Source organism: Herpailurus yagouaroundi, unplaced genomic scaffold (genome assembly GCF_014898765.1).
Source record: "Herpailurus yagouaroundi ecotype Mexico unplaced genomic scaffold, PumYag 188, whole genome shotgun sequence".
Lineage (NCBI taxonomy): Eukaryota > Metazoa > Chordata > Mammalia > Carnivora > Felidae > Herpailurus > Herpailurus yagouaroundi.
In genome coordinates this window covers 12,396,661-12,419,051 of record NW_024412419.1, presented here as the reverse complement: position 1 = coordinate 12,419,051, position 22,391 = coordinate 12,396,661, and the positions used below count along the sequence as shown (strand labels likewise).

The 22,391-nt window shown below is 52.7% G+C and overlaps 1 long non-coding RNA gene across 2 annotated transcripts in view; it reads right to left on the bottom strand.

Annotated features, from left to right (window-relative positions):
• Nucleotides 1–22,391, bottom strand: part of LOC121044131 (uncharacterized) — a 73,636-nt gene that overhangs the window by 48,817 nt on the left and 2,428 nt on the right. For both annotated transcript variants that reach the window (XR_005797149.1, XR_005797150.1), the window contains exons 2-3: nt 5,493–6,065; nt 1,747–4,784 (exon numbers count right to left, since the gene is read on the bottom strand). This is a non-coding gene — a long non-coding RNA (uncharacterized LOC121044131). The remainder of the gene's footprint in view (nt 1–1,746; nt 4,785–5,492; nt 6,066–22,391) is intronic.

Here is a 22,391-nt window from a genome sequence, read left to right as displayed (position 1 = left end):
GCTCATGGACTTGTCTGCCGAAGCCAAGATGGGCTCGACCCACAGTCCCTCCCCTCACCGCGCGCACACGGTTTTCTGTCGGCCCCGGGCTTCGCGATGTCCCTTTCTCTGGGTTGACATTGCCGACGATGACTCGTATATTTCTGGGAATGGTTTTCTCCCCTTTTGGGGGGGGGATCTGTCTTCAGCCCCGCTCATCAGCCCCCTTCCTGTGCACGGTCACAACGGGCCTGTCCCACCGCACCCCTGTCTCCCCCTCCCCCCACCCCTCTCCCGCCCAGGGAACACGCGCGGTCCCGGCCAGATTTACAGCCACTCACACAGCTGTTTCCAGCCAAGGTGAGGGTTTCCTCTTAACGGTGTCGTTTACAAGTCAATAAAGCCCCGGAGCCCCGTTTCCGGCAGCCGGTCCCACCTCGGGGGCTCTGTTGTCTCGCCCGGCAGTCAGGGTGCCCAGGGCCCGGCTGGGGGCCTCATTCCTGCCATAAAGACCTCCCCTCCTCAGAGGGCAGAGTTCAAAGCTCTGGCTCCCCAGGACCCCGTCCTAAACCGTCGGCCCCGCCCTGCTTTATGGCTCCCGCTCCCCTCCCCCGCTCCCCTTCCCGCAGCACAGAGCCCAGCCTGGGCTCTTATCTGCCCCGGAGATAAAGGCCGGGCTCTGGGAAGCCAAAGGCGAAGGCGCCCGGGCCACTGGCCCCGGCTCCCACCGCTCTGGGGTGTGTTTAATGAGCTCGAGGAAAGAAGGCCTCTCTCAAACCGCAGAGAAGACACTCCCTCCGGGGCTGGCTTTCTGTCTTCTAGGGGGAGGGCCGAGGGGAAACCTCGGCGCTCTCGGGGGCTCCCTGCCTCCCCGGAGGCTTCCCCAGGCCAAGGCGATAATGAGGTGAGAGAAGATGGCGGCTTAATGGGCCTGGGCCTGCGGAGAAGGGGAGCCCGTCAGGGGCCCTGCGAGCCGACGCCCCGTGGGGAAGGGGGAGCAAGTCGAGGTCACAAAGCCCTGGGATGCCAGAGCAAGGTCAGAACCGCCCCGGGGCGTTCACTTAGGCACTTCTTCAAGCAAGGTAACCAGAGCACCTACTGTGCCCACGGCACTGTGGTTCACGCTCTGGGGTTGGCGGGGGGAGGGCGAAGCAGCCCCAAGGCTGCGGCCCAGGGATGTTGCCAGAGGCGAGAGGGTGCATCCTGACAAAGACTAGAAACCCACCTGCAGAGCAGAGGGAAGTGAATACATTTGCTTTAAAAGGGCTTGTGCATTCAGGGGGCACCAGTGCAGGTGATTTGGGGTGGGGCGGGGCTCTGTCACTCTCCTGACAGAGGGGAAAGAGGTGCTGGCTGTCGCATCTCCCCCTGGCCTGTATCTAAACCAGAGACCCCCCCCCCCCCCGCCACACACACAGCTTTCTCCCATCTGGTGGTCACAGGCAGCCCCGCGGGGAAGGCCGGGGTCATCTACTTTGTACCCACACGGTCCGGCAGGGAAGCCTGCATTTACCGAAACCCACCCCGGGAACCAGGCCGGCCAGTAGGAAACACCACGCGGGCGTAAGAATTTAAGGGATGCGTCGTCGAATGGCCTTGCCGCCCGGCAGGTTACACGTATACAAACAGTGAGTGCGTCGTGCGGCCCTAAAGCCTGGCCCGGGGCTCGCGGCAGATGGTCGGAATAAGCGAGCCACTTTTCAAGAGGAAAGGCTGAGGCCCGGGGAAGTTACAATGACCCCAGCTAACATAAGGCCATCACAGTACCTTCGCGTGGTACCAAAACGGTGCCCCTGGGGGGCGGCTGTGGCCCCGTGGGAGCAGGCTCCTGAGCAGATAGCCTGTGCAGAGGAGGTCCCCTCCCCTCTGGGCAGAAGCAGAAGCAGAAGCAGAAGAGAGCCCGGGGTGCACGGGGTATGGACAAAAGCACGTCCTGGACTTCGGCCTGCTTGGTCAGGCGTCCTGTGCGACGCGAGGAGGCCACCCTGAGCTCTAAGAGAAAGTGTCCAGGCCACATGCAGCCGAGGCAGAGAGACCGGCGGGGGGCTGCAGTCAGGCAGAAGTGTCATTCATTCAGCCCCAGCTCCGTGACACGACCCACTGGCACCGCAGCCGTGGGGAACTCACTCTATCGTTTCTCTGGGGACCGAGGCTAATAATACCCACCTCGCCAGGGTTGGCAAAGATTTAAAAGTAGATAGCGGTTCTTATTTTCCCAGCGCCTCAAGAACAGAAGATAAAGAATCCCCAGAGCCCTGGATGTCTTCCTTCCTTCCTCACTTGGAGACAGGTCTTAGCTATTTGTTTCCTGCCTACATGTAATTACAGTGCGAGGGCCTCGCTCTCCAGGCCCGCTTTAGTGAAGGAGGAAGGAAGTCACTGAGGCCTTTTCACCGCAGCTCCCTGCTCGGAGACGCCAGCTGGGAATCTGACTAATCTGTGACTGCAGCCACCAAGCCGGGGGCCCCCCCCCCCCCCGGCATGTTCCAGATCAAGGTACTGCACAGGCCATTCGGGACGGCTCTTGTGGCCACCAACCCACCACCGTTCTCAGGCCCGCCTTCCGGGACACCAGCCCTCTCCCACCTCTCCCACGGCCCTGTGAGTTTATGGCCGGGGAGAACGAGAGTCCCCTCCACCCACGCTGCAGAGCACCCCAGGGCCACTCCAGCCCTCGGATGTTCCCACCGTGAGCTGGGCCATGAGAACGTCCACAGCGTGTGTCCCTCTCTGCAGGGTCTGCGCGGAGTGCCGCATCGGAGAGCACTTGGCAGAGCTGGGAACCCATCAGATGATGAAACTGCTTCGTGGCTCAACTCGGTGACACGGCGTATCCAGAGAGGACCGCTGGCTTTATCCAGAGACGTCCTGGACAGTAGCCATCTCCATTGAGTTAAGGAAAAGAGACACCACTCCTTGCAAGACTGGCTCTGCTCTATGACCTTGAACAAGTTCCTTCACACTCTGCAGCAGACCTTCTCCCCTACAATAGGGCAGTAGGAATATGTAACTCTCGAGGGCCCTTTTGGAGCTGACAGTCCCCGATGCTGCGATTCCGGGAATTACAAAGGACCCTTGCCTAATCGGTGGTATGGATCAAAAGAGAAGATTATTTGTGAACATTGAGCTGCAGGAAAGGAGAAACGCCCTCCCCGGGGTTGATGGCTGCAGGATTCATCTGGCTTCATCAGCAAAAGACCATAAAGCTGTTTTGCAAAACAAGTTGATTTCAATGAAGCATCTTGTGGATTGATAGACTCCTGGTCAGCACAAGAAGAGTTTGGATCCTTGACAAGAAATGGTCTTTATTATTTAAAGTATCAACAGGGCAGAAAGATTCCAGTTAAGGTCCATGTGCACTAGGAGAGGTTATTTTAGCTAAGATGTAAGAGATTTACAGCTTTATTCCTCCCTGGGCCCACCCAGTACCTGGCCATCATGTGCCAGACCCTGTGCCGAGGACAAAGAAACGACATACCTCTTCCCCCGCAGACTGGGTCTGCCAAAGGGACAGTCATAAAGAGGATAGTAGTTTACCACACGCCGTAGTTCCGCGGGGATCCACAGGCATGTCGAGCCCGAAGGTGGCTTGAGCAAGAATTAGCATCTCCATCTTACAAAATGGTAACCGAGGCTCAGAGAGGTGCATTCATTTGTCTGAGGCCACGCAGCCAGGGAGAGGAAGAGAAGTTTGCAAATTCTGATCTTCTGACTCGCAGGCCAGAGCTCCTTCTATCCACTTCCGTGCCTGTCTGCACCGGAGGACCCAAACCTGAGAGGTTATCATCCCTCAGGGACCCCTGCACGGAGTAGGTAGGTGCTCCACGAGGATTTGTTGGCCAACTGGGTTCTTGGCTCCACTACTCTAGACAAAGGCTTGATTGCTTCTTGTAAGCCCTTAATTTACTTCTCTCCAGTTCTTTCATACCGACTGTTTGTTATAGGATTGTGGCTTCTGCAAATGGAAAATCCTAAAAGACGTTGCTCCTGCAATCTCCTTAAGCCTGCTGGTATTCCAAGCACAAACCTCAAAACATGCTGCTAATTTCCTCCAAAAAATCGTAAGCATGTCTCTCCATCGCAACGGCAGGAAGACATAGCAGAGCCTTGGAATTAGGCAGCACTGGGTTCCTGTCACCGGGTCACTTTGGGCAAATATTGGCCTATTTCAGCCCAAGGGGTCCACTCTATGAAATGGAGTTCAAGCTCCCCTTGAAAAGATATTGGACTGGCCAGATGAAATTCATCAGAGCCTCTGCCACGCCATGGGCTTTTTAATGACGTGAGTGGCCTTCTCTACCCCAAACTCCTTCCACGACTGGGCTTAAGCAAGTCCATGTCCCTGGCCCATTTTCTTCTCTGTAAAAGTTTTTCCCTCATCACACTCTCTGGCCCACTGGTATTTCAGATCGACCTGAACTGATGACCAGAATTGGACCATCTGAATTAATGATGGCGAATTCAGAGCCTCCCGGATTATTCGGTCATCCTCCTGGACTCAGTCTGTTGACTGAGTGGCAAAGGTCCCTGCCAGCAACAGCATTTAGAGCAGGACAAGTGTGTACCCTTGGCCCAAAAAAAACACTTCGTAATGAGGAATGGCTTCTCTTCATGGCTTCAGCTCTGACGACACAACCATAGGGACTTGGGGGACCCTTTTCATTGAGAAAGCACTAGGCTCTGTGCAATCAGAATCATCTTATCGGCCAGGCTCCATAGCTCCAGGATCCAGCTTGTGAGCTTTTTAAAGGGTCCCACAAAAAAAATTTGAGAGCTGACAAAAACAAAAAAAACAAAAACTGGTTCTGAAACACAAAACAAAACAGCAAAATCAAAATAGGTAAATGTTTAATTAATTGTCTTAAAAAGCTAACACTATGTCCCATGCCACTTCGTAATTGTTAAATTTATCACTTGTGAGCATTTCATTGCATTAGAAAACAGTGTGGAGTTTATATATTTGCACGTGGCATGAATTTCCAAATAGATTGAGAAGGAAAAAAAAAAAAAAAGAAAAGAAAAAGACCTTATGGTAAATTAATCAAGTTACCCATAGCTAAATAATTTTAAAAGCAAAACTGCAGAGTTCTTTTGAACTTTTTTATAGCAAAATAACAAAAACCCCATAATACATAATATGGAACGAAGGAGTCCCGTCACATATGACAGGATGTGGGGCGGGGTCTCCGAGAGTGAGAGAACCAGGGTCTCCGGAGGACTTTCAAGGGTCCAGATCATCGTCTGCAAAGTCCTATTACTTTCACCAAGAGGTAGGCACCCACCTAGACTGCCCAGACAGTGGTAAAGACTTTTAGATATTTGCTCACTCAAGAACTGGGTGCCATTTTCAAATGCCGGGCCACCCTTTTTCCCAGTTCCTTCTGCCGAGCATTCCTTCCGCTAATCAAACCCCGGTCATCCAGCTCTGAGGGAATGTTTACTCAGTACACACCATTCTAGAGTCAAAGGCTGAAGGCCACGCTAAAGTTAAAACATTAAAAAGGAAGTCTTACCTTTTGGGTCAGTGTTACAATTTTCTGGGTGTGGAATGTGACCCCTGGGGGGTTGTAATCACAGTAAGTGGCGACGTGGAGGAGAAGACAGCCCTCTGGGATTGAAGCAGAATATTTAGATCTGTTCCCGAGTCCACGAGGTGCTGACACTGCAGAAATTCTTTATTCCCTTCTAGACTTCAGTTTCCATGGCTGTAAAACGGGGGTGATGATCCCCACTGGGAACTTGTGAGCGGCGAACAAAGTGGCTTTTGAAACCCGAGAAGCGCTATACGGGGTCAGACGGTTGTGCACCATGTAGCCAAGATTTTTTTTTTTTTTTTTTTTTTTTTTTGTACTTTAGTGCAACAATAAAGGACTCCCAGCTGAAATAATTGTAGCTTCATTGACCATCTTAACAGTTCGTACTGAGATTTAATTGTGAGAAGTTCTATTCCCCAACGATGGCCACATCAGCGCGTCTCCTTCCCGGATGCTCTCCCTGCCGTGGGATGGTCACATTCCTCCACTGAGAGGCGGTGTCCAGGCTCCCTCTACTCAAACCTGAGTGGCCCGGCCAGGTGCTCAATAGCCCTAAATGATAGGATAACCGTTTCATTCATTTATTTTTTTTAATTCATTTTGCTTATCTGCATTTATAAAATTTCCATAGCAAGCATACCACTTCCCTCAAAATAAGTCATTTTTCAAAATGCCCCTCATATCCCCACCCTCTCAAAGCATCAGCAGGCATTGGCTGATATCTGACTCTCCATAATTCACCAAAATAACTGCTCGCCCCAAATCCTGACAAGCTTATACCGGTGGACAGACTCCAGAAACCACCGAGGTCCTCGGCTGGGCAACACGAGTGAATCCAATGCTCGGATTCACCCATAGTTAGACCTACCAGCCCAGCTGCCCCAAGAGTGGAGGAAGTTTTCCCGAGGCCCGAGCATCAAGGTTTTTTTAACCAGGAGAAAGTGAAGCTTTTCATTCATTCATTCATTCATTCATTCATCGAATATTGGTGAAGCCCTGTGTGTGCCCGGCATGGGATACCTCTGAGAGCTGATGGAGGAAGGGCACTGCCTACAGGCAGTGAAAAATACAAATGAAGCCGTGATCTGAATGTGGCATAAACGCCACGAGAGGGGTCACCTGAGGCGGTAAGTGGACGGAGCAGGTGCACTGGCCCAGAGGGGGAGATGCAGGAGGGCCGCCCGGATAACGGGATGTAGTGATGGGGATTTAAGGAGTGTCAGCGTCAGAGGGCAGAATGCAGTGTGCTATAGCACACACGTTTATTCCTCCCTGAAGCCTTAGGTTGAAACCCTAACCCCCAGTGTGATGGGACTAGGAGATGTGGGCTTTGGGAGGTAATTAGGTCACGAGGGTGGAGCCTCAGAGAGGTCCCTTCTCTTCTTTTCTGCCCTGTGAGGACACATGAAGAAGACAGGCCATCTGTGGACCAGGAAGCTGGCTCTCACCAGACACCGAATCTGCCAGTGCCTCGATCTTGGGGGTCCCAGTCTCTAGAGCCGTGAAGGATAAATGTCTGTTGCTTAAGCGCCCTCCCAACCCCCACCAAGTCTATGGTAGTTTTATTGTAGCGGCCAGAACCGACTGAGACAGAAATCAAATGAGACCATTCTTGTGAGCGCACTTTGCAAGATGGAAATACTGGATGTGGTGGCCAGCCCCTGGCCACCCAGCCTCTGGCTGCTTCTGTACTCCAGCCGGGACTCTGATAGGGCATGAGGCTTCTGTTTGCCGCGTTGATGAGCACAGAAAACCTCGGACCGTGACACTGACACAGGTCTTTGGCTGCCATAGTCTCTCGTACTTTTATCTACCGTTCACTAAACAGGCAGGGCAGGAACAGCCTTTCTCGCTCCGAGGCCAGTGGCCAAGGTCCGAGATGCTGCTGGGGACACATCTCCCCTGCCAGCCTGGCCCGACCATGCTGCCGGCCAGGTGGGGCTTGTGAGACAAGTGCCCTTAATTTGTCCTGACGTCCAGCCAGAGAGAGAGCCAATCTTCCAGGGAGCACGGAGAGCTCATGTCCTCCCATTATCCACTGGAACCGAGGGTGGAGGCTGGAGCCCCACCCCTCTCCTGCAGCCGTCGCCCTGGGCGGGTGGCTGGGGACCCTGGCCTCAGCCACTCAGTCCGTATGTGTCCTTCTGTGTCACCGTCCAACATCACTAAGAGGCTCTTTCTAACAGAAAAGCCCTGCCATCCCCCCTGGGGGTCCTTCAGTGCCTCCCCTTGGTCCCTAGACCAGGAAGCCCAAGCTTGTCAGCCAGGCCCTCCGTCTCCTGCTCCTCTCCAGCAGCCTGGTCCCTGCCATTTGTTCCCCCCCAGAGCCAATTCTGACCATTTGTTCCAGCCAGGCCCCAAATGGGACCCCATACCTTCTCCTTTGTATGACTCCTGCCAATCTTTTAAATCTTTGTTAAAGTGTCACTTCCTCCAAGAAGCCGACCCGGAACTGCCAGCCTCCTGCCCCTGTTGAGATCCCACAGATATGTATCATTTATTAATCTTGCTGCCTCGACGTGGCAAGACGGCGTTCTCCCACCTTCTGCCCTGCTTTTCCCCACCACGCCCCGGGGGCACCTGGGGAGTCTTAGGTGAAATGGAGACTGAAGCTTGTCGGCAGAAGTCTCATGAAACAAGACGGGCCAACATCGGCAAGGGGGGTTTCGTTCGTCATGTAGACATTTAACTCCGAAGGCCCTGCAAGGGCCCCCAGGTGCCGGCAGGAGCTGGGATCAGACCCTGGTGGTCCCTGTGATGCTCTTGCTGAGGGAGCCCAGTCGCCCCCCTCCACCCAGGGCAGGGCAGAAGGTGGAGGAAGCCCAGGAAGGAATCTTATGCACACACTAACTCTCCTGAAGACACAGAGCCTGGCTTTTAGAGAGTACCCCACTTCCCACAAAAGGGCCCCAGGAAAACCAGAGGTTCCTCCAAATTCTGGTACTGTCACCAAAAAACTCTGGGAAATAATTATTTGAATGAAATTTACCCCATTTCTTTTCCTCAGACTCTTTCAAGTCCTCAGGAGAATGGAGGCATTGCAAATCTCCAAGAGGGAAATTAAGTGTGAAAAGTAATTATGTTCATCTGGCCACAGTGTCTGATTTGGGGGAACACTTCTTCTTTGGGGGGGGAACACCTCTTGATGCACCCCAGAATCAGTGTTTCACGGAACACAATTCAGAAAATGCTGCCCTGGGGCGCCTGGGTGGCGCAGTCGGTTGGGCGTCCGACTTCAGCCAGGTCACGATCTCGCGGTCCGTGAGTTCGAGCCCCGCGTCGGGCTCTGGGCTGATGGCTCGGAGCCTGGAGCCTGTTTCCGATTCTGTGTCTCCCTCTCTCTCTGCCCCTCCCCCGTTCGTGCTCTGTCTCTCTCTGTCCCCAAAAAATTAATAAACGTTAAAAAAAATTTAAAAAAAAAAAAAAAGAAAAAAGAAAATGCTGCCCTAAAGATATTTATGAAGTGAAGAGTTCCCGAAGGAGCCTATCTCCCAATATCTAGATCTTTTAGAGAATTTTATTGATATTATTTCTTAATATATCATAAAGAGCCTGCTTTTGAGGCAGCCGCGTTTCTTGTTGATGACGCACACCACGGATATGAGTGTTTCCCTCATTACCGTGGTTACCAGGAAGCTCAGAATTGCGTCCTGGCCCACATCCAGCTACTGCCCAGACCTCTAGAGGGACAAATTTGTCTTCTTACCTTTACTCTGTTACTGTCTTGTCTCTTCTGTTTTTCTTTTCTCTTAGCCATGGTTCCTTCATGTATTCATTGTAAACCTATTTTACTGGTATGTCAAAACCCTCTCGAAAGAGAGGCTAGGGGTGCATAAATAAACGTAAACAACTGTTGTATTGTTAGCAATAATGATAAGAAACACAGTTGCATTCCGAAGAAGAGGGGACTGTCCAAGAGACGTTGACTATTAGCTCTTTCCTGACCAGGAAACGAGGACCCAAGACGTGTTTCCTCTTGGCCTTAATCGTCACGTTTAAGTGTTTCTAGTCTCTAAAGTCAGAAGACGTGCCTCCTTCCCTCCCCCCACTCCCTTGAGAGACTGGAACAAAACCACCCTCAAGATCAAATAGATTACATTAATGACACAGAGAAAAGAGGATGGTCTGTGCCCACTCTCTGAGCTCCCCAGACAACAGGCTTTTGTGCTCAGGAGAGAGACGGGGGCCGGGGGGGGGGCAGTTGACAGGCTGCATCCACTGGACAGGGCCTGCTGGGCTCGCACTCGTGCCCTCCAAGACTCCGTGAGTTGGGTGGACGGAGGCCCTTTGATTCTTGGCCACTGCCCCCACCACTGAGGAACCCTGCCTGCCCAACACCCAAATAGCCACCCCCAGGGCCTTTGGAGGACCCAAAGGAGAGGTGGAGTATTCAACAGACCCCACCCTATTCAAATATTCTGCCTCCAGACAAACTCAGTTTATCATCCCTTCTGACAACTTGACTGTGAAGTGACCCACATATGAGAAACACTCTCCCGCAGGCCTGTCTTCCCTGAGCCGGAGCTGGAGATGGTCACCCATAAGGCCCCTTGTCCCCATCTCTGGACGGTAGCCATCTTCTCCCCCTTTAGCGCTTCCCTCATGGATGGTGGCCCAGGAGCAGACCAGTGGCTGCCTGAATCCCCTTGGATTCTCCTGGGAGGCCACGAGCCCCTGGTGAGCTCTCTCTCTCTGCTGTTGTGCACACCCCCTCCCCCACACGCTGAAGGACGCTCCTGGGCAGAGACGCAATGGCTATGAAAACAGCCGTATTCATAAAAGCTGGGGAAGGTGCTGCTCAGACCCAGAGGGACAGTGGAAACTGTCCGGATTAGACCTTCCCTCTCGGACTCCATCAGCACAGCCGGTGCCACATCATTACCAATCTCCTTGGCTGTGCGTTCTAGCAGGTATGATGTGTTCCTTGAAGACTGGAACCTCGTGGAATTCACGACTCCATGTTTACGCCGGGGCCTGCCTCTGAGTATGACCTAACAAGTCCAGAGGAAAGGCGGTAAGAAGCGGGGAGAGAGAGCGAGGACTTCAGAGTTTGGGGAGGTCAGACCCTCTATTTTCATGACCTCCTTCACTCTTCACAAAAACCTTAAGGGTTTAGATGTTATCGTTAACCCCGTCTCAGAAAAGAGCACATGAGGCTCAACGGGGAAGTAACTAGTCAAGCTTGGACCAAGTTCCAGCCACTCGCGCGGCCCTGACCCTCCTCCGGCTCCACCCAGGGCTGGCCCAGGAGTTTCAACTTTATCCCAGAGGCAGTGGACCATGAAATCTTTCTGAAAACTTCGGAGTTGACTTTGCAAAGCGGTGTTCAAATTAGAATAGGGATTTTTCCACCACGGAATTCTCGGCTTTCCGCAGCAGCTCCGACCACACATCAAAGGCATACTCTTAGAGCAGTTCTATTTGCTGGGCGCGTAAGTCAGAAAAAATCAGAAAACATCTAGAGAGAGAGATTCTTCCCCATTCTTCTCTACACACAGGTTAGTGTCCTTCTGCGAAGCCCAGACTTCATTCCGCAGAAGTCCCCAGTTCTCCTGGGAGAAGAGGAAAGGAACTATCGGCCTGTCGCCCAGGTCAGCTCACTTCAATACAACAGACAAGGCCTCATTAGGCAGCCGTGGGCACCAAGGGGACCCCGAGGCCGCAGACCCCATCCCTGGCCCACTGGGCACTAGCATCCAGACGGGAAGTTGGAGTAGAAATAAAGCGTTCCCAGGATCACCACGTGCAAGGAGAGGTTTATGTGAGGCCTGTGAAAGTTTGACCGACCCTCGGTTGTAAAAACTGCAAAGAGATTTATTTGTGGCTGTCCCTTCTGTGGGTGTCTGCTCCAGGGGAAACAGCAAATCTTTGTGAGGGACCTATTGGTTCCTGTGTATGGCTTCCTCTGCTTAAAAGAAGAAAAAAGAAAGTCATTTAAACTATTTAATTGGCCTAATTTGTGTTCTTAAAAAACGAAAATGAAAAAAAGCTGAGATTTTATGGGTGGTGTTACATTTTTAACGGGCAAGTATCCCAGGCCCATACTTTTAATTGGAAAATGTCAAACAGCTGGTTGTTTTAGGCTCGGAAATAAGAATGATACCCACCGTTTGCTTCAGGGCCACAGTTTACAAAGCGCTTCGTGTCAGAGACTTTTCTTTGCTACCAGCACGCGTGGAGATTAAATTATGATGGACATGTGTATCTTCACCATACTCTGTTCCCGAGATGCTTCGAGACAACCAGCAGGCTTGGCTCGCACAAGACACAGGTGTAAGGCCTCACTGAGGTTAAGCTCTATCACGGACGGGGCCGCCACGCACTTGGAGCCTTTCCGTGGCTGAGACTTTTCCGGAACGTAGCCCGTCATCCTGCGGTTATCTTAACGAGGCCTGGAAGTTCCGCCTGTCCCCACGCTTCTTGGCCATCTCTGGGGGACGAAGGGCCACGTTCGCTCATCTGAAGCCGGACGTGTCGGGACGAGGGCTGGGCCGGAGGCGGGAACAGACTAGCGTCCCGTCTTTTGCCAGCATCCTCCTCTCTGCCTCAGGCCTCGTCTCTGTCGTCCCTGTGCTTCCGTTTCCTCACGTGCGGAGACTGAATCCCGCCACGTCCCACTCTCAGCACCACGCCACAGATGCTGTGTGATCTTGTGCGAGAATTACAGGCATTACCGCACTATTGTTTCGTTATTGTCATAGACCTTGGCGTCCGCAGGCCCAGGCCGGGCTGCCAGCTCTATCTCTTGCTGTGAAACCGTGGACACGTCACTCCCTCTCTCTCGACCTCTAAGTCCACGTCTGTAAAATGAAGACGGTGCCCTTGGTCAGGGCACCTTGGAGTAAAGCCACCAGACGAGCACAAAATAGCGAGCTTGCGCTAGAATGTAAACCGATGCCCTGCCCCCTTCGTTGAGAAAGTCTTGCTGTGAAAAAAGCAAAACAAAACAAAACAGCTGGTCTAGACAATATGCTGAATGAGCAGTGATGCTGCGTTAGCCCTTCCATGACTAAACAACATGATTCCAATGACATTCTTATCCTACTTATGAGATGAACAGGGACCTAGGAAGTGGGTTTGATTCAGAATTATTGCTATCCAGGTGGGGCCACTATTCTAATTAGCCCACGGGGCTTCACAGGGGACCTAACATGGCCCAGCACGGCCGCACGTCAACACGGTGATTCCCTTCCCAGGAGCCTCCCGGCTCGATGGGCAGATGAGACTTGAGCAAGAGTTTATCAAGAACTGGCCAGACCTATAGCCCCAGACAGAGCCCGTCTGTAGAGGAGTCGTGGAGAGAAAGTTCCCTGAGACCAGGCAAGTGGGGAGGGCTTCCTAGGTGAGATGGCATTTGCATCTACGTTGTTAGCGATAGCCTACACTCAATAAAATGCAGAGAGGTCCGTGAACACAGTGCCTTACACGCATTATCCTTGTGTTCATTTTTCTGTAATCTAGAAATGAGCTCTAGGGCCCATTTGTGGGACACCCGCCAACTTTCTCAGGCAGGTAATCTAGACCTCTTACATATAGTCACTTTCCTGATAACACCTGGATATGCTTGGACAGAGGCCAGCATCGACGTGTACATCTACGTGTAATACAATATACAATAGTATTTATGCAGGTGGATCCCAATGGCTGGTTTTGGTGATGCCTCTAACTCAGTCAGCCCCAAATCGCAGCTAGGACTCAGACCTGCGCTTGAAATGCAAACCTGTTCTCGTGTGTCATCAACTCCGTCCTCTCTGCATCCAATTGGCTTTGACAACTGGAAAGTTAGATGAGCCATCGGGCCTTTTGTTCATTATCCACACTTCGCTGAAATTATTAAGGAAAATATATAGGTACATCTGCTGGGAAACTCTTGCCTCCCCTATAGTTCAGAATCTTGCATTTGGGGATATTTTGTCGTATTTTAAGTCACCCGATGATAATTGAGGGCCACGTCTGCCCCTACAGTACTCTTTGACCTTCCGGTTTCAGGCATGAACTTTCTTTCTCCTTGTCCCTCTGCATTTCTTTCCATTTGTCTGTCTTTTGGTAGACTTTTTTTTTTTTTTTCTGTCTTTATGGTTTTTCTACACAATCCACTGGCCATGTGATGGTTTAAATTTAACTTTCAACTTTCAAATTACTCTGTGTGTGTGTGCGTGTGTGTGGTTTTCCCTGTCTAGAAAGGAAATATTCCCATGGGAAAAGATAAGTGTGAAACGAGGGTGGCTAGGGTCCTATCTTTGAGGTGTCCAGACTCATACAAAGAACTTTTTAATGAATTGTTTTTCCTGAAAAAAAAAAAAAAAAAAAAAAAAAAAAAGGAAGACATGTGCAGTCTCTCCCCCAGAGGGTTCTGAATTCTTGGCTGAGGAGGATAGAAAGAGGATGCTTCCAACCCCTCCCCCTTCAAATCCTAAATCTTTGAAAGCTACCCTCGGATCAAGCAATGTTTTCTTGCAAATTTTGCAATGAGAATTCTAGACTTTTTGACTACAAGGCACATCTGAGCTTACGAAAGGAGTGAATCGCTGTGGGTTTGGGGGGCCCTTCTAGAATCCTTGGGAAGGGCTCCTTTTATTCCTGGACCGCCTTTGATGACACATGACCTTTGACTCTGATCAATGCATCCTCCTCCTGGGGCAGCAGAGAGGAGATCAAATCTCTCAGCGCCCAGAGGAAGAGCCGGCCGTTAGGCCCTGACCTCCCGCCCTGCCCCTAACCTCACTGATAATTGAGTTTTCCAGCCATGCTCATCAGCAGGATCGAAACACAAAGAAACAAGCCCCTCCTGACTCTGTCTTTGCCCAGATGAAACCTCCAGCCAAATCTGTTCAGCTCACACCAACATCCGGCACCGGAACACTCCGGAGAGCCGGCGTATCTGGGAGACGGCTCCCCCATTCCAGCCTGGGCCCCCCGACGCCACCCACATCCCTGCTGCAGGCTGTCACTCGGACAGCGTTTGCTCCTCCTAAAAGAGTGCTCCGAGAGAGAGGCCCTCGTCTCCTTGAAAGATTGCACGGCGACTGAGAAAGCACCCCCACCCCCAGTGCCTTCTGTAAAAGCACATTTCCCAGACTCTCCTTGAAGGCTAAAAATTTAAGAAACTTTCTCCAGGGCACGTGGGGGGCCCAGTCCGTTGAGCGTCCGACTTCGGCTCGGGTCACGATCTCGCAGTTCGTGGGTGCGAGCCCCGCGTCGGGCTCTGCGCTGACAGCTCGGACCCTGGAGCCCGCTTCGGATTCTGGGTCTCCCTCTCTCGCTGCCCCTCCCCTGCTCACACTCTGTTTCTCTCTCTCAAAAATAAATGCACATTGAAAACAATTCAAAAAAAAAAAAAAACTTTCCCTACCTCACCTTCAATCCTTGTAAAATTTCTTATTTTGGAATAAAGGAAGGGATAAATAACCTTCTTCAGAGCACCGCCACCCTAGGTTTGCCCCCCTCGTGGGAGGAGTGGACAGTTAGCATCACGTCCGTGGCCAGCTGCTGATGAAGCAGGAGGTGATGGCTGGGAGGCTGGTCTGCACCCGGTCTGTCTGTGGCTTATGGTTCACTGGGGACTGGTTCACAGGCAGCCACAGGAGAAGCCCTCCCTGTGTGGTTTATGAATAATATCAATGCTTTTCCCACCTTGCATTTTACATGGTCTCCTCTGGCCCTCACCCCCCCCCCCACCCCACCCCACCCTCCACTGAAAGAACCGTATTATGTCCCAAGAACCCAAAGGGCAGCAGACTCCTCCAAGGTGACCCGTGCCCAGACGAGGTGCAGGTGAGCTCTGGAGCCAAGGCTGTGGACTCTGAAGCCCATGAACTCTCTGCAGCATCTCCCTGCTTCAGGAGGAGCACGCCAGGGATAGGAGCTTGGAGGCGGAGGGAGGGACCGGGTGTGGAGGGCCTTGGCTCTCTGGCCAGGACTTAGGGCTTTCTTCCAGAGCCTCCCGGAGTAGCTGCTGCAGGGAGGTAATATATGTGCAGCGTTGAACAGTCAGGGTATTTCCCCATCTGGAAACTGAAAAGTGGAAAACCTCATCCGAAACAACACCTTAGCACCTGGGCCTGCCAGAAGCGCCCTCCCCAAAGCTGGGACCCGTTGGCATAAAACCCTCCTTGCCATCACCACTATTTGCCTTCTTGCCTGGGTGGTGTGGAGCTCCTAGGGGGCCTTTGCTACAAGGTCCCTACGCTGCCTGTTTGGATGTAGAAGGTCCGGGAGTGAGGTGCGAAGCTGTATATTTACCAAGTGCCCACAGGTGGTGATTGGCCATGGACAAGTTTAAAAAGAAGAAACACACCATAAAAGCCCCACCCCCCCCCCGCCCCGCCCGGACACTGGGAAATAATAAGGCTCCTCCTGCAGAGTCTGAGACGGTAGGTCCAAGGGGGAACCAGGAACCTGGATTTTTAACAGAAACTGAGCCAGGATTGGGGTAGGGTGAGAGGTGGGTCACGCAAGTGCAGGGTCCGATTCTTTATTTATAGGCTTGCTCCGTTGTCCATCACGGATATGCTTACGCTAATTTCTGACGTTCTCTATCTCGGTGTCTGGGCTGCTTGGCCCTCCTTAGATTTTGCACCCTGGATGAGTTCCTCACTCTCCTCGCCCTAGTCTTGGGTCTGAACAAAAGCCCCAGGTGACCCCAAGTCCAACAGCTCAGCACCACCTTCCAAGGTCTTGCCCGCATCTCCGGCATCAAGCCCCTCCACTCTTCACACTGCTGATGGCCTCAGCCATATGCACAGCGTCTGCACCCCTACCTAGTGCACCCCTCCCTGATGACCGGGTCTCGGCCTGGCCCTTGGACATGCTCTCCTGCAACATCCTTGTTTCCTCTGGGATCCTCACTCCTCCTGGCCAGCTTCTCCTCCTCCAGCGCCACCACAACCTCCCTCGTGCGCTAGGAGCTAGGACCCCTGCCACACACTCTCCCATTTAAACCACCAGACACTCAGGGTGCCTGGCGTATGCGACTCAGGATCTTGGGGTTGCGAGTTCAAGCCCCATCTCGGGTGCTTGAATGAATTGATGAGTGAGTGAGTGAAACTCAGGACACAATGGGACGAGCACAGGCTTTGGTCTCACAATACAAACTCAAGCTTGAATCCAGATCCACTGCTGACTACCTTACCACTCCCGACAGAGACAGCACTCCCGGGCTCCATTCTTCATCTGTAAAATGGGGCTGATCAGGCCCCCCTTTCAGCGTCGTGAAAATAACCAAGTGTCGGCACCACAGTAACTGATGGGCCATAAACTTAGAAAATACTAGGGACCAGCTGGTAGATCTTCCCTTCTCACCATCTTCTGGTGCTCTCTGCTCTCAGGGGTGTGCACTAAAATCTTCTGAGGCTGCCCGTTGTGGTTCTTGTATCATGGCTAAGTTTGGTTTGATGGGCAGTTAATAATGCTCAAGGCTGAGACGAGAATCAGTCCCCAGATCAACTAGATGTTTCGCACCATCTACAGCCAGACACAGCAAGGAATTGAGGTGGGTCTTTGTTGAATGTTACTGATTCAACCCAAACGTCAGGATCATCATCTGGTATCTGAGCTTGTGTGTGGTGTCAGTCTGCCGCGAGGACTCCTAGATACGGTCACAGATAGAGTCTCCTGAAATCCTCCTGAGGCTTCAAAAGTCAAGAAAAAGATCTTCCTCCAGAATAGATTTACCCTGACCCTCCCTGTATTAGTAGCGTTCTCCGGAAGAACAGACGTACAGAGGGGAGAAAAAGAGAGAGGATAAGGAATTGGCTCATTGAAAAGTGGAGCACCCCGTGATCACGGGTGCCGACAAGTCCGAAATCTGCAGGGCGAGTCAGAAGGCTGAAAGTGCAGGAAAGACTAGACGCTGCCATCTCGAGTCCAAAGGGCATCTTAACATAGACTTCCTTCTTCTTTGGGGGACCTCATTCTTTTTGTCAATGCCTTCAACTGAGTGGATGAGGGCCACCCACACTACAGAGGCTAATCTGTTTTATCCAATGTCTTGGATTCAACACTAATCACCTCTAAGATAGATCTTCCCAATGCCATCGAGACTGGTGTCTGACCAAACAACTGGGTACCATAGCCTAGCCAAGGTGACACAGGAAGTAATGATCATACTCCCTGAGTTTACACCACGAAATGAAATCAGCCCCTCAGACGGTCAACATGTAACCAAACAGGAAACAATCATAGGAAGGTGCTCTGTGGGCGTGTGGGTAGGGTCCCACGAGCAAAGGTGCCACTGGGATGAGAGCTATGACCAGTCTGCTGCTGGGGAACAGCCAGGAGATACCAGGCGCTCTACTAGACTGTAGGGAAGTCCCAAAGTTGCCTGACAGAGTTCTCTCCTCAAAGACGGATTCGTTCACCCAACACTTTTGGCTCTCCAAAGTACCAGGCATCTTGACTGGACTCTGGGGTGAAGATATGAGTCTGACAACAGACCTCAAGACCTCACAGTCCAGGGTGGAGGCAGATATCCAAAGGACAAGAGCTATGACAGCACGGGAGAAGATAAAGAACTAACACCAAACACAGTGATCATCACCCGGGAGATGAATAAGGAGAATTCGGTGATGTACAATGTGAAAATTTTTGCAGCATTTGGAAGCAAAGAACTAGGTGTAGGCACGGCATTAGATTTTAAAAATGCAGTGCTGAGGGGCGCCTGGGTGGCTCGTCGATTAAGCGCCTGACTCTTGACCTCAGCTCAGGTCTTGATGTCAGGGTTGCGAGTTCAAGCCCCACACTGGGCTCTGCGTGGGGCGTGAAGCCGACTTAAAAAAATAAAATGAAAATAAAATCAATGCAGTGCCAAACGGGTGGAAGAAGTAAGAAGCCAAAGAATGGAGAGCAGAGTGTCATTTATATAACTTAGACATACATTACCCAGGGCAACATGCTTCAGAGATGTGCCTATGATTTCAGGGGTGCAAAGCAGATGCACTGAGACAGTCGTCTGTGCAGAGAGGGGGATGGGAACGAGGAGGGATGAGCACCTCAGTGGGAAGAGGAGCCTGGCAGGGACCGGTGAGAGATGTCTCAGGAACAGAGGACTGTGCGCGACTCAGGCCTCTGCACTGAGTTCTATAGAATCTCCACATTGACCACCGCGGGAGAAAAATGACCATGCGATACCACCTGGTTACAATGATTTGGTCCATGCCTGTCTTCCCTTCCAGACAAGAGGTTGGCAAAATGTGGCCCATGAGCCAAATCCAACTCACCATCTGTTTTTGTAAATAAAGTCTTATTGACGCACAGCCACGCTCATTCACTGGCAGAGCGCCCGTGGCGGCTTCCACAGTATAATGGCGGCTTCCACACACACTACAATGGCGGCTTCCGGAGTTGCAATGGAGACTGTGTAGCCCGTAAGGCTTAAGGTATTTACCAAGTGGTCCTTTCTAGAAAGACTTTATCAACCCTGTTTCAGACTAAAAGCTCATGGCAGGGGCCACAAATAGAGAGAAAGGAGGACCCCACAAATGGTGAGATGGATACGGTGAGCAAACACCAGACAAGCACACGAGCATCCCAAGACCAGACTACAGAACTCAGGCCGTGAGTAGGGTCATTCAGTTCTTGGTGTGCACCGGGCCTTTGCACATGCTGCGCTTCTTGTGGAACACTCTCCACCCCTGCTTTTCCTGGCTAACTCGGGAGGCCTCTCTGGCCCCCGTCCTCAGGTCGTGAAGCGCTGCTGTGTGCTGTCCTTACATTCTGCATGTTCTGGTAGTACATGGCACCCTGGTAATTATGTGTTCTATGTCCACCTTCCTTTTTTCACATGGGTGCGGACCACGTCCTGCTCCATTCTGGACTCCAAGCAACTATAGAATGTGTAGGGGAAGGGCGAGGAATACGAGCAGAAAAGACCCGAGGAGAAATGACAAAAGGCCTGCGATGCCAAAGAGAAGTGGATGCTTTCACCCAAAGGAGGCGTGCTTAGGCCTTCCCAATACAAAGAAAACAGTCTGCTCGAAGAATTATTGACCTGGGGCTACAAGGAGCCAGATCTAAGTCAACCCAACTCCCCCCTGGAGGCTGTGCTGCCCTATTCCCATCTTTGTTCCTCTGTGAGACCAAGACTGCTCATAGAGTACGGAATGCTCTATGTCTTAAAGGCTGGTAATGTAGGAAAGCTGAAATCAGGAAAGGGGTGCCAAATTTGCAACACAGATCACCCCCGTCTCCATCCATCTCCAGCCTCCAGGCACTGTTCCGGGGGCTTTACATAAACTCACCCATGGAATCCTCATGACCAGTGATGTTACAGATGAGGAATCCACGGCACAGGGAAGGCTAGCTAGCCTCCAGCCCCGGGTCACACATCTCTCCAGCAGCAGAGCCAGATTTACTCCCTGGGAGCCTGGTGACACAGTTTAGGCCCGGACCATCACTCGATGCCACCTGTCACATAAGATCGCCGGTGGCCTTCTCACGTGTGACATTCAGGTTCTTACGTGCTCCTTGGAGCACCCTGTGTGTGGGGGTGGGGGGAAGGGATTCTTAGGCCACCCAGCAGGCGAGAAATCTAAGAAGCCAGGTGCTCTGAGCAGCATTCTAGACTCTTCTGTGCCCCTGCTACCAAACCCCAAGACAGTGCACCCTTGCAAAAGGCAAGTCATTCCACATAGGAAATGCTCGCCCGGTACTAGGCCAGGCCAGGTCCCAAGCTGGGCACCCAGGAGACCAGAGAGAGGGCAAGGCTGGACCAGCCCCGGAGAAGGCCCTGGGCCTGTGGATGGTAGGGCCTGGAGACACATATGGGGAACCACGGGGAAAGTCAAGGTGCAGGGTAAACCCCTAGGTGTTTACGGGTCATTTCCTTCGACTGTTATCAGGGAGTCTTCCTGGAGGAGAACGTGGCTGTCGAGTTCCTGAACTGAGTCCCACGTTCCCACATTTCTTACCCAGTAGCCAATAAAAGGACTCCCTGGGCTTCCTCTGCCCGTTGAAGGAGACTTCATACCGGGCACCCTGGCCCCGATTCAGCCTCGGTGCCGGCTCCCAGCTGAGCGCAAAATGTCTACACGCGGTCCACTACCCGACAGCTCTTCCGTCTCCAGCCCTATGACCTCCCTGAATGAGGCACACGGACTCTGACCCTCATGATCACCTGGGGACCCCGCTGGAATTCCCGGGCTCCGGCCTCTCCCGGTGCCCCGCCCTGCTCGGGCCTGGGAGCTGCCCGGCATCGGCATCGGAGGGACTGGAAAGGACAGAACCCGAGATGAGAAGAACCCCCCCCCCCTCCGCCCGCCCCAGGCTTTCTTCCTCTCCTGGAAGTCGAGCCCTCGCTGGCCTGTCTGGTACTTTCTGTCCTTCCGTTCTTGAGGCTATCTTCCCGAAGGAAACTTTGGGGATTGCACGTGTGGGGATTTGACGACTTCGAGGGTCACTTTCACCTGAGCAGGTCTTGACCCCCTGACACACGAGGTGCCGGCGTGAGGCGTGCAGGGAATAGGGAGATGCACTCTGGTGAAGAGTAGAACTGATTTCCTTGACACAGAGAAGGAGCCCCGGCCTGGGCAGGGACATGAGAAAAGACAGAGGGAAATCTCCCTCTCAAACGTCCCCGCAGAGCCGCGACGTGGCTCTAGAATGGTGTCCCCGCTGAGCTCCGGGAGAGACCTTCCTTCGGAGGACGCCCTCGGGAACCTGATGTGGCACCTAATGACACTACTCTTCAGCATCAGGCCACCGGGGGGGGTCTAAAACTCAGCTGCGAGTCGGAACCCTCTCCTGGCTCTGGAGCCAGACCGCTCCACTTTGCCTGTCTCGGCCTCCCGTCTCTTGTCTCAAGCCTTGGGCCCTCTGACCCCTGGCCTCTGCCTGCCAACTCCCACCACCTGCCTCGGCTTCTTTTGTACCCATTTATCCGATCGGCCGACGTCTGCCCGTCCCCGAGGACTCCTGGCTTGGTGAGTCCGCGGCAGCGAGGGAGCGGGCTCCAGCCTGGAGCACGGGCAGCCTGGGAAGTCTGTTCCGCTTCCGACCGCGGAAGGCGGCAGCCGGTTGAACCCTGACCTTTGCAGTCATCCTCTGGCCTGCAAGCCAAGCTGCCACAGACACACAGCAGCCCAGGCGGCCACACCATCCGCTTAGCAGTCACCCAGGCCCATTAGACTCCCCTGGACGCTCTCCGGGCTCGTGTTTTGGGGCCTGGGGGCACAAGGTATCGACACCAGCATCGTCCAGAAACAAAAACAGAATCTTTAGCTTCCATCCGTTGGAGGATCTTCCTGTTCCCAAATATGATAAGGGAAGGGGCCCAAGGGGACCCCTCGGGTGCGATCTCTGGGGTCTGGACTAGAGATGCAGCACTGAGCAGTCCGTGGGCCACCGTCTTCCCGGCAAGCCTGGAGCAGGGTGGTTAAGAAAGCCCCTCTCCCCTGCTCTGCACGCCCACAGGACCCCGGTCAGACCTCAGTCACAACACCCATCAGAAGTCAACGTGTCATTAACTGTGCAAGGTGATCTATTCTGCTAGAATTTTAGGTTTTTTCTTTCTTTCTTTTTTAAGTTTATTTATTTTTGAGAGACAGAGAGAGACAGCGTGAGCAGGGGAGGGGCAGAGAGAGAGGGGGAGAGAGAGTCCCAAGCAGGCTCTGAGCTGTCAGCACAGAGCCCGATGTGGGGCTCAAACTCACAAAACCATGAGATCATGACCTGAGCCGAAACCGAGAGTCGGACGCTTAACCCACTGAGCCACCAAGGAGCCCCTAGATTTTTTTTTTTTTTAATTTTTTTTTCAACGTTTTTTATTTATTTTTGGGACAGAGAGAGACAGAGCATGAACGGGGGAGGGGCAGAGAGAGAGGGAGACACAGAATCGGAAACAGGCTCCAGGCTCCGAGCCATCAGCCCAGAGCCCGACGCGGG